The sequence below is a fragment of the Rhododendron vialii genome, chromosome 12a (assembly GCF_030253575.1).
Source record: "Rhododendron vialii isolate Sample 1 chromosome 12a, ASM3025357v1".
NCBI classification, from domain to species: domain Eukaryota; kingdom Viridiplantae; phylum Streptophyta; class Magnoliopsida; order Ericales; family Ericaceae; genus Rhododendron; species Rhododendron vialii.
In genome coordinates this window covers 29,977,704-29,987,564 of record NC_080568.1, presented here as the reverse complement: position 1 = coordinate 29,987,564, position 9,861 = coordinate 29,977,704, and the positions used below count along the sequence as shown (strand labels likewise).

Sequence of the window (9,861 nt, the reverse complement as noted above, 5' to 3'; positions counted from 1 at the left end):
CACGATGCCGAATCTACATTCAAGTTTTGTGGCTTCGCACGTCCGAGGAAACAGAACAGAATGCGGCTTGTTTCTCCATCATCTAGCCAGGTATTACCATTTGCCGATGCACTTGCCTGGTTATGTCGTGAAGTTATCAAGCTCTGAGAGAACCTGCTTACTAAAAGAATAAGCTATCGGACTTACCGACCAAGTCAACCCTTTTTGTGGCGATATCGAGCGATGAAGGACTTGCTTGCTAAGAGTGAGGCACAAGAAGTTCGTTGACACATCAACCTATGAAAGTTTTTTTTTTTTGGCTTAAAAAGAGGCTCACTGCGCAATCACAAAGAATCATCATCATCTTCTTGATCTGGTATTGTCAGTCAAGTGACGATCGAGATCACCTCTGTTTGTACAAAGAAAATGGCCCTCATATCTCTCTTTCGCCTAACTAAAGCAATTCACATAAATTACACTGCAAAAGAATACCCAAGTAGTAACTCCTATTCTGGCATTTGTAGCCATGATGCCCTCACGTGATAGAAGAGTAACCGAAAATCACTCTTCCTCAACAATCAAGAAGAGGAACCTGGGCTTCTGAGCTTGGCAAGCCTGCAATCACAAGTGCACAGGCTTCTAGATTCTTTCACCACCCGCTGCGATCTCCAAGTGTGAAGCTTGATGTTCACCAACTTACCAGCCATCTGTTCACACCAGCAAAACAACGGTAAATCAGATTATTATATGCGTATAAAAACGCCAAACAAACAAAGTTATCCTTTTTCTTGACAAGCATCTCATTGATCCATTTGCACTGTGACTGTAGTAAAGACAGAAAACGGACCACCAATTCAACTTTTAGGACAACTACAGTAAAACTGGTCCATAAAGGAGCAACTCAAATATGCAGTATTTCTACAGTCCGCCAAAATGAACTGTACTTGTTCTATACACAGATAAAAACTGATCGATTACAGTACTTCCCGACAATATTATGACATTAGCATTTGGCTGTGTTGCTGTCAAATTGCCAAAAGAAAAATGTATCAAGAAATCATCATGACAAATCCTACTATTAGCAACATCAGAGGTATCTGGAGCTGCACCAAAGTAGCCGTAATTAGCGATTGCCCTGTCCACAAGAGCAGAGCTCATGTGGGGCAAAGGTCTAATATGTATAACCATCACAACCAAACAGAAACAACATTCGCACAATAGAGCACATCACAATACTTGTACAAAGTTACTAAGCCCACAGACGGACTCAGATTTAACTAATGCCCGCGAAACTAGTATACTACTGTGAAATCCTACTGTACCTTTATCTGTCGCAGCGTCGATTTAGGTGTTCTGATTGCGTGGTCACAGAGGCATCGACTTGGAGAAGTGAACCAGTGTATCAACTGTCAACTTCTCTTCATCTCTTGTTCCCCAGAGAAACAAATAAAATGAGGTTCTCTGATTGATTTTTTTTGAAAAATGTAAAGTTTGTGAGTAGAATATGTGTAACAACGTTGGTCTATCTAATTTTCCTCCTAAACAACAAAGCAGAAGTCCTTGAATATTCCAGAAAGAAAGCCTTCCCAACAGGTTTGTAATAAAATTTAAAAAGTGCAAAAAATAAAATAACAGTCAATCAAGAAACTAGAAGCCAGTGATGGTCAAACCAGATTCATTTATTCAATAGGACTTCTTAGAACATACTAACTGAATCAAACTCCAGATGAATGTACACAGGGGAGAGAAGCAAACCATTCGCCAAACCAAATCTTCAGGACCCAAAGGTTGAGCAGGATGGAGCACAAGAAATGCCTTGCGTACTGAGAAAGGATAAATAATAATAGAATCAGTCCTCTACTTGTGTGCGCATTACAGAAGAATCCAGACATTCATATAAGAATGGTGACAAAAGGAGCACCAGGAAAGAAAAAAGTTTCCAAAAACAAATTGATAGTAAATTAAAGCGAACTGTATGCAGTTGCACCAAATAAATAATTGGCTGGAACTGTAAAGTTCTAGCTGCACATTACCCAGACAATGATTTGGTACACAACACATGAACCATTGCAAACATTTTGATTCCTAAGAGCCACAAACCTTAGCTAGATTGGTTCTCATTTCTCTGATCTGAGAAGGACTAATACTTCTAAGGAATGTTAAAAGCCAGCCCGGCTGCACAGCATCACTGGAGGAAACAAACAGAGCTATCTGCTTTACCAAACAAACCACAACCAATTAAAACCAAGAGCTCACATCGTACATTGGAAAATCATGTTTATTGCTCTGGCCCATTCTATCAATCGTGAAGCACAACCTGAAAACGTGTAAGAGTTAGACCTTCATAAAGCATCAACTAAAGCAGATTCTGCCAACATGAGGGTCAATACAATTCACACAAAACTTTCCAAAAGAACCGGATTTTTCTCTACATATGCAATCGAACCTCAAACTTTATCATCACTATCTTTTCCTTTATACTTTATTTTCCATAGGATCCTGACCTCAAAAGATGCATCGAACAAAGAAACTAACAGAAAATCTTAACGACGAGATACAAACCTTCCGATAATCAAGTATTCCTTCAAAAGGAAGCTCTAGTTCATCACTAACTATAACAGGGATGCACCCACTCACAATAGCATCAAACAATCTGGCAGATGACAGAGTATCGCCAGCTGGACTTAGGCAAAAGATGGACCTGATACCAAAAGGAAAATTACTTAAGAGTGCACCACCAAACCTACAGTCTGAAACAGAATTCATAATGTCTTTTGTAATTTACTTGCGCATGCCATCCTGAGCCGCTTCTTTGCCTGCTTCTCCAACCGTCCCTTCTTCTATTTGGACACCCTCAGCGCCACTAAGCTCAGCCCCAAGTTTAGAACGTATTTTTCCTCCCTGAAAGTGAAACAAGATAGATTAAGAACCAAGAAAATGAAAGGACACACAAAATAAGTACAAGCCAATCAGATGTCAGAACTGTCACAACAATCAACGAAAAGAAGCAATATATGAAGTTTCCTTTGCTCTTAATAGAAAAGAAAAATCACTGGCTATGATCTCTGACATTGCTGGCTCTACTAAGCACTCAAATTACACAATCATACTTTGTGTGCCCACGTGATGAACTGAAAGGACAAACCACTGGATACGGATCTCCTCATACTATGGCTTTTATGGTTAATTTAACTACTCAAATTGCAAAATCCTAATTTGGTCCCGTCATTTTTGTTTCAATTTCGTATTTCTGCATTCAAAAGATAAAACAAATCACCTAGATATGAGAAAATGGTCAGCTCCAATCTTATTATGATTGCATTGAAAATACTCCTAATGACAAGTGTACAAACACCACAAAGACAACCTCCAATGAGGTGGCATTGCTGAGGCTCACCAAATGATACATCCAACACTCTTTGGATTCTCTAACAAGGATCTCATATAGGCCACGACCAATTACCAATCTTGTTATCATGCCCACTATTACGCTTAAAAATAAAGTCACATCTAGCTTCTTCATATCATTCCTCTGAGAAAGTCCCATTTGTTGGCCTTCAAAAGAAAAGTTGCCATCTTTTTGGCCTATATGTGTGCTATTCAATTTTTCCAGAACGAAACAAAGCAAACTCTCATCAAGTACTTCTTAAGGATTCACTGCAAGTCTATAACTGTGTCTGAATATTGCCAGAACATCATATCACGTGATCTTTGATTCCACATCTAAATAACTGACCAGGATTATCTTTAACTTTCCAAAACATTCTCTTAAATGAATCAAAATAGACAAATGGTATTTCACTTCTTAGTCTGGACCAAAACTCTTACAGCATTTCTTTTAAGCCTCCCTCGAAAAAATAACAGTGTCTTTCTGTTGGCTTTACTTTCAGATAAGCATTTTTTATCACACAAATGAACATTGGGGACATATGGAAGTATCAAGTCTTTCTCAAGTGAAACTTGCCCAGGCTTGTACCTGAAACTTGTTACTTTAATTAGTCATCAGCAGCCCAAAAATACGAGACATTAGACATATCCATTGCAACTTGATTCAAATACTAACCGGTTCCCTGTGGAGTCCACATCTGGTAACAGCCAAATTGCATTCTTCATATATCTGATGAACTGGAAGTATATGGTCTCTTCCTTCAGACCGCTTCCATGCAGGCTGATCTGTTACCCACTTCAAAGCTTCCTATGAGATTAATGAAAAGTAAATCAGATTTTTACAACACGCAACAGAATAAAATTGTACATCAAGTGTTACAGCTATCTCATTAGAAAAATTTTAACAAATGCCTACTAGAACCGAAAACTGAAATATTTTAGTTATTCTGTTGTTTCTATATAAGCACCGGAAGAGAACATAACAATGTAAATACTTAAAGTAAACATCAGGTATTCACTCACACCCTATAAAGTGCCTTGCATTGCTGCTTCTCCATCAAGAAAAAGCTGATGGTTGTGAAAATTGGAAGGTAGAAGAGGTCTGCTTCCTCCTGACGATTAACTCTTACAACATTTTTCAGAAGCCTTTCAGATTCCGGTGCAATCAAGTCCGTCCACAGCCAATAGTCAATAGAATGCTGCATAAACAAAAAGATAAAAATGATTTTTAACTTCAGATGGAAGCAAATGTGGTTAATAACAATAGCGACTCACATACAGGCAAGAAAGGCTACATTTAGCAGTTATCCAAAAGGACACGTTTGGCTTATTTCTGCAAAATGATATCAACTAAAAAAATGGAACAAAAAGGAATGGCTCATAAGTTCATAACAAAGTGCATAAAATGTCAGCATAACTATAGCGATTTCAAAAGGCAAACAGTGAATTGGCTGTTGGGGGTCAAAGGTCACACACACACACACAACCCAGACACAGAGATGTAACTAGGTTTGGCCCGCTCCAAGGAGAAATCCCTCAAATTCGATACAAACAGAAACAATGAGAAAAGGCCAGAGGCACTCAAGCCTCCGTCAACAAGTTGGTAGCAGCAGATGGCACCGAACGGCACAGGTTGGGCAGCTTGACTGATAGCTGGAGACCCATGAGCCATCTCTCCACGTCCTCTCAAACCTCCCACACTTGGGAGGTAAATCAACAAACTGGTACCTACCACAACTTCACGTTGATTAGTGAGTTCATGGAACCTAACACAAAATGTTGGAGATATGAATACAGAAGAAAAAGAAAACAGAACCACAATCTTAAAGGAACACTGGATTTATGTGGGTTCATCCATGAAGGCTTCAGCCACCATAGCAGCAGCAGTTTCCCTATGATAAAGAAGAACTACGGAATGCATTCCTCTCCCTAGAGTGTATATAGCTAGATGTAGAATATCCTACTGTTCCCTATGTTACTGGATTCAAGAGACATGCCTTGCTATACCATACTATCAGGCTCCACACTCCATAACAATATCAACGAACTTAACATTTTCAAAATCAAAATTCTGGAACGACACTATAGTAATCTCTAAATGTCCCGGATTTTTCCCAAATCCCATAGCTCAAGGAAATTTCTTACCAGCCTGAGAAAATAAATTAAAAACACAAACCATTCGTGAGTAGCTCGAGGCTCGTTAAGGGCTCATTTAGTAAACGAGCCGAACTCTGGTTAACTATAGCTCGACTCATATGTATGAACTCTGGTTTTTGGGCGAGGAATTTCTCGAGGGAGGCGACGAAGGAGTAGTCGGCGCCGGGGTTAGAGTTTGGGGAGGAGCGGAGCGGGAGGGAATCGGAAGGAGATGTGAAGAGGGAGATGGTGTAGAAGAGGAGAGAGAGGGGTAGGAGAGAGCGGAGGAAAAGGAGGAGTCGAGATCTGGTGCGGGGTGTTATGGAGGAGGAGTGTTTTCCGGCCATTTTTGCAGAGAGGAGAGAGAAGAGTGATGGAGTTCTTCTTCTTCCCATAAGCGCATCACTTTTTTTTTTCTTTGATCCGCGGTACGCATCACTTGGAAAGCGCGAAATAGAACCACGCTTCTATTATCAGCGGCCATTTGTAACTCCACGCGGCCATATGTAATTATTTGTAACTCCACGCGGCCATATGTAATTATAAGCGGCCAACTATAGTTTGTAACGTCCAAGTGTAATTATAAACAGCCAAGGCACATGTAAATACAAGAGATTCACAAATGGGAATCACGCTTTCAATAATAGGCGGCCATTTGTAATTACACGCGGTCAAATGTAATTATAAGAGGCCAAGTGTAGTTCGTCGCGGCCAAGACGCATGTAAATATAGGAGATTCGCAAATGGTAATCACGCTTTTAATAATTGGCGGCCAGTTGTAATTACACGCGGGTAACTGTAATTATAAGCGGCCAAGTGTAGTTAGTTTCGGCCAAGACGCATGTAAATACAGGAGATTCGCAAATGGTAATCACGCTTTTAATAATTGGCGGCCAGTTGTAATTATACGCGGCCAACTGTAATTATAAGCTGTCAGGTGTAATTCGTCGCGTCCAAGAGCTGTAAACAGATGAGATTCGCGAATGATAATCACGCTTTCAATAATTGGCGGCCAGTTGTAATTACATGTGGCTAATTGTAATTCGTCACGGCCAAGAGACATGTAAACACGCGAGATAATCACACTTTCAATAATGGAGTTCTTTCTATAAGTGTAGAGACAGAAACAATAACACATGAGACTTGTGATAGCAAAATTTTTGGGTAAGTGACACACAGTTGTACATATATAAATGCACGCATATGTGTTTGTATTTAGGGTGGGTTTGGATTTAAAAATAGGGAGTGACTTTTTTTCGTCTTTATTCAATTTTTTTTTTGCATTTATTAGTTTTGCGTTAAATTTTTGACTTACTGGTTCGTCTCGACGAGAGAAACCGAAAAAGTATAAATTTTGTATCGGAACCCATATTTTTTTGAAAAAGACAAAAAATGAGTCAAAAAATTGTCTTTTTTACTTATTTTTTGTAATTTTTAAAAAAATTATGAGTTTCGATCAAATTTTTTTTTACTTTTTTGGTTCCTCTCGTCGAAACAAAGCCATAATTCACAAACGTTTGACGCAAAACTATCAAATGCAATTTTTAAATAAATAATTGGGTTAATGGGTGGGTCAAGTCGGGTTTTAAACAAATGGGTTGGGTATAAGTAATTAGACTCATAACTAATGAGTTCTACATGGGTCAATGACCCATTAAAGACTCAACTCACTTATAACTTACCCATTTTGGCCCAAATCCGCCCATTTGCCACGCCTACGAAAGACTAACAAATGCAAAAAAAAAAAAAAAAGAAGCCATTTGACTTATTAGGCCGAACAAACCCTTAATGTTATTGATGTTTGTGGTCTTCATGACTGGGACTTTTCCAGCATTTCTCTCTCTTCCCCCAATATTCTTAACCTTATTTTACCCATCCAACTTCAGAGGTTGGACCCTCAACCAGATGCCATCGTCTGGAAATCCTCTCCTACTGGCATCTTTTCCTCCAAATCCGCTTGGCTTCTTACGAGAAACTTTGTCTGTACTCCTCCGTTTGACAATTGGAAATGGATTTGGAAAATCAAAGCTAATCCCAGAATTTGCATTTTCTTTTGGCTTGCTGCTTAAAACAGACTAAAAACTAAGGACCTCCTTTTTATGTGCAAAATTACTCAAAATGATCTTTGTGAGATTTGCAATGTGGACAGTGAAAACTCGAACCATGTTCTTAGGGACTGTCGGCCTGTCTGGTGGCTGACAGCTTTTGGTTAGGTGTGTGAGTGTGCCCCCAACAGTGCTATCCTATCCTTCTACCCTTTTCCCCTTTGGCTTAAAGAAAATTGTGAGTCCATGGCTAAACACCGATTGGGTGTCCCGTGGTGTGTTGTTTTCCCTTTTACTTGTTGGAACATTTGGCTCCTCAGGAATAAAACTCTCTTTCGTTCTGAACCTTATGGGGCTAGAGAACTCTTAGAATCCGCCATTGCCTCTTCTATTTGTGGGGTGAATTCCACTTAAATCCTTTCCTCCTTCTGTTGAATGGAGTGGGGGCTCGCCGAGTATACCGAGATTGGGGTGATTGTTGCCGAGCAATGGAGGCATTTTGCCGAGCTTGGTACCTGCAAACCGGAGGGGGGTTCCTCCCGGTAGAGCCTCCGACGAGCTAGTTAGTACCCGGGGAAGATAAAATGAAACATAAAGCAAGGAATATAAGCCGTTTTTGTAGAAGAGGAGAGTTGTATTGTGTACTTTAGTTGTGGGGAAAGCTTTGCTTATATAGAGAAAGAGGTGAGTAAAACTTAACGACTAAGTAAAGACTATTAATAGAAAGTTACTATAAATGGAAAGTAAGGAAGCTTATGGAGTAAGCTATGTAAAAAGTCTAAAGGAAGCTTCTAGAAACTTCTAGAAGATTACAACTTACCATGTCTGCATACCGAGCAATAGCAGTACATTCCGAGCAATAGCGAGCGACCGTATATTTTACCGAATGATAAAGATGTCTGTTGAGCTGGTGAAGTACTCTGAGCAACATAAAGAACCTTTGAGCGATACAAAGAGCTGCCAAACGATACTAAGAACTGCCGAGTAATATAAAGAACTGCCGAGCGTACTCAAGACAAATGTTTGGCAATACTTGTGGGATAATACTTTACTTGTTGATATTGTTCGGCTTATGGTCCTTGCGAGATATGACGGTACCCCTTTTGGACCTTATGAACTGAGGGAAATTTGGCCCCACTATATTGTTGCCCTGGCAGTTGGATGGAACCATAATGTCTTGGAATTGCATAACTAGAGCAGAATTGATTGGTGGTGGTTTTGCGGGACTTGGATTCGGACAAGCTCTGGACCCCAATTCGCATAAGTAGATCCGGCCGCTTTTATTGGGTTCAGTTTGATCTAGTTAAAGCATAGTTAATAAGAAAATTCAAATCGTTCATAATATACAACCTTCTGGTTTGATACTCCTATATGTTAGAACTTTGGTTCACAAATATCATTTTATAACAAGAATCATTGGACTACATGATCGCAAAGACACAAATAAGAAAAACATGAGAGTACGAAAATAGTGAAAGTAGGAAAGATGTTGCCTGTGAGATTGAGAGTCGTGTAGTCACTGTCTTAAGGCTAATATTCCTCCCCTCGTGAAGGTTCCACCGGAGTGTACTAGCCCCAAGATTAAACCCAAGCGCTCACAAGCATTCCTCATCCGATGTTCACGACCACCGAGAGGTTGGAACGAGTCACGAACCGAGTTGCCCAATCAACATAGAAAATATAGAAAATAGAATGTGAACTTTCACACAAACATATTTGTATCTCTCTTTTTGTACATCTCTAAGAACATGAGTTTTTGTCTTTTCTATTTTTTTCTCTTAATTCCCTTATATGAGATACACATATATATAGGAGTAATAACCATTAATATAGAGATAATGATAGAGCATAAATACTCTTTATTTTGTAATCAATATTTCAATACTACATTAATATTGTAACGGTAAAACACTAAAGGTGAGGAGTTAATACTAATATTTATTTTATTAAAAATATTCCAACAATCCCCCACTTTTAATAAAATAAATATTATATAGTTTGACTTTTAAAATCACATGACTTTGAAAATACATACTAAACACAAAATTGGGCAACTATATACTGTGCAATAGGTGAAGGTGTCTTCCGGACTTGAACCTCACTTAGTGTTAATAGTTTACCTCTGAAGGATCATAGTGAACTATGTCTTGAACTAGACCCTTTGAGTCAGAGTTCAACATATCACACACACAGTACCGGTATTGGACTTTCATTCGCGGGTTAGTGCTATTAATGGCCATGCACTCGACCTTGATTCTCATGGGAATTTCTATAGGCTAGCCCAAGCCTCATAGTCGCGGCCTCACGACAACTC

General features: G+C 39.3%; 1 pseudogene; it reads right to left on the bottom strand.

The window, feature by feature from the left end:
• Positions 1-323: 323 nt before the first annotated feature.
• LOC131311243 (probable arabinosyltransferase ARAD1) lies at positions 324-5,868 on the bottom strand (annotated as a pseudogene).
• Positions 5,869-9,861: the final 3,993 nt, after the last annotated feature.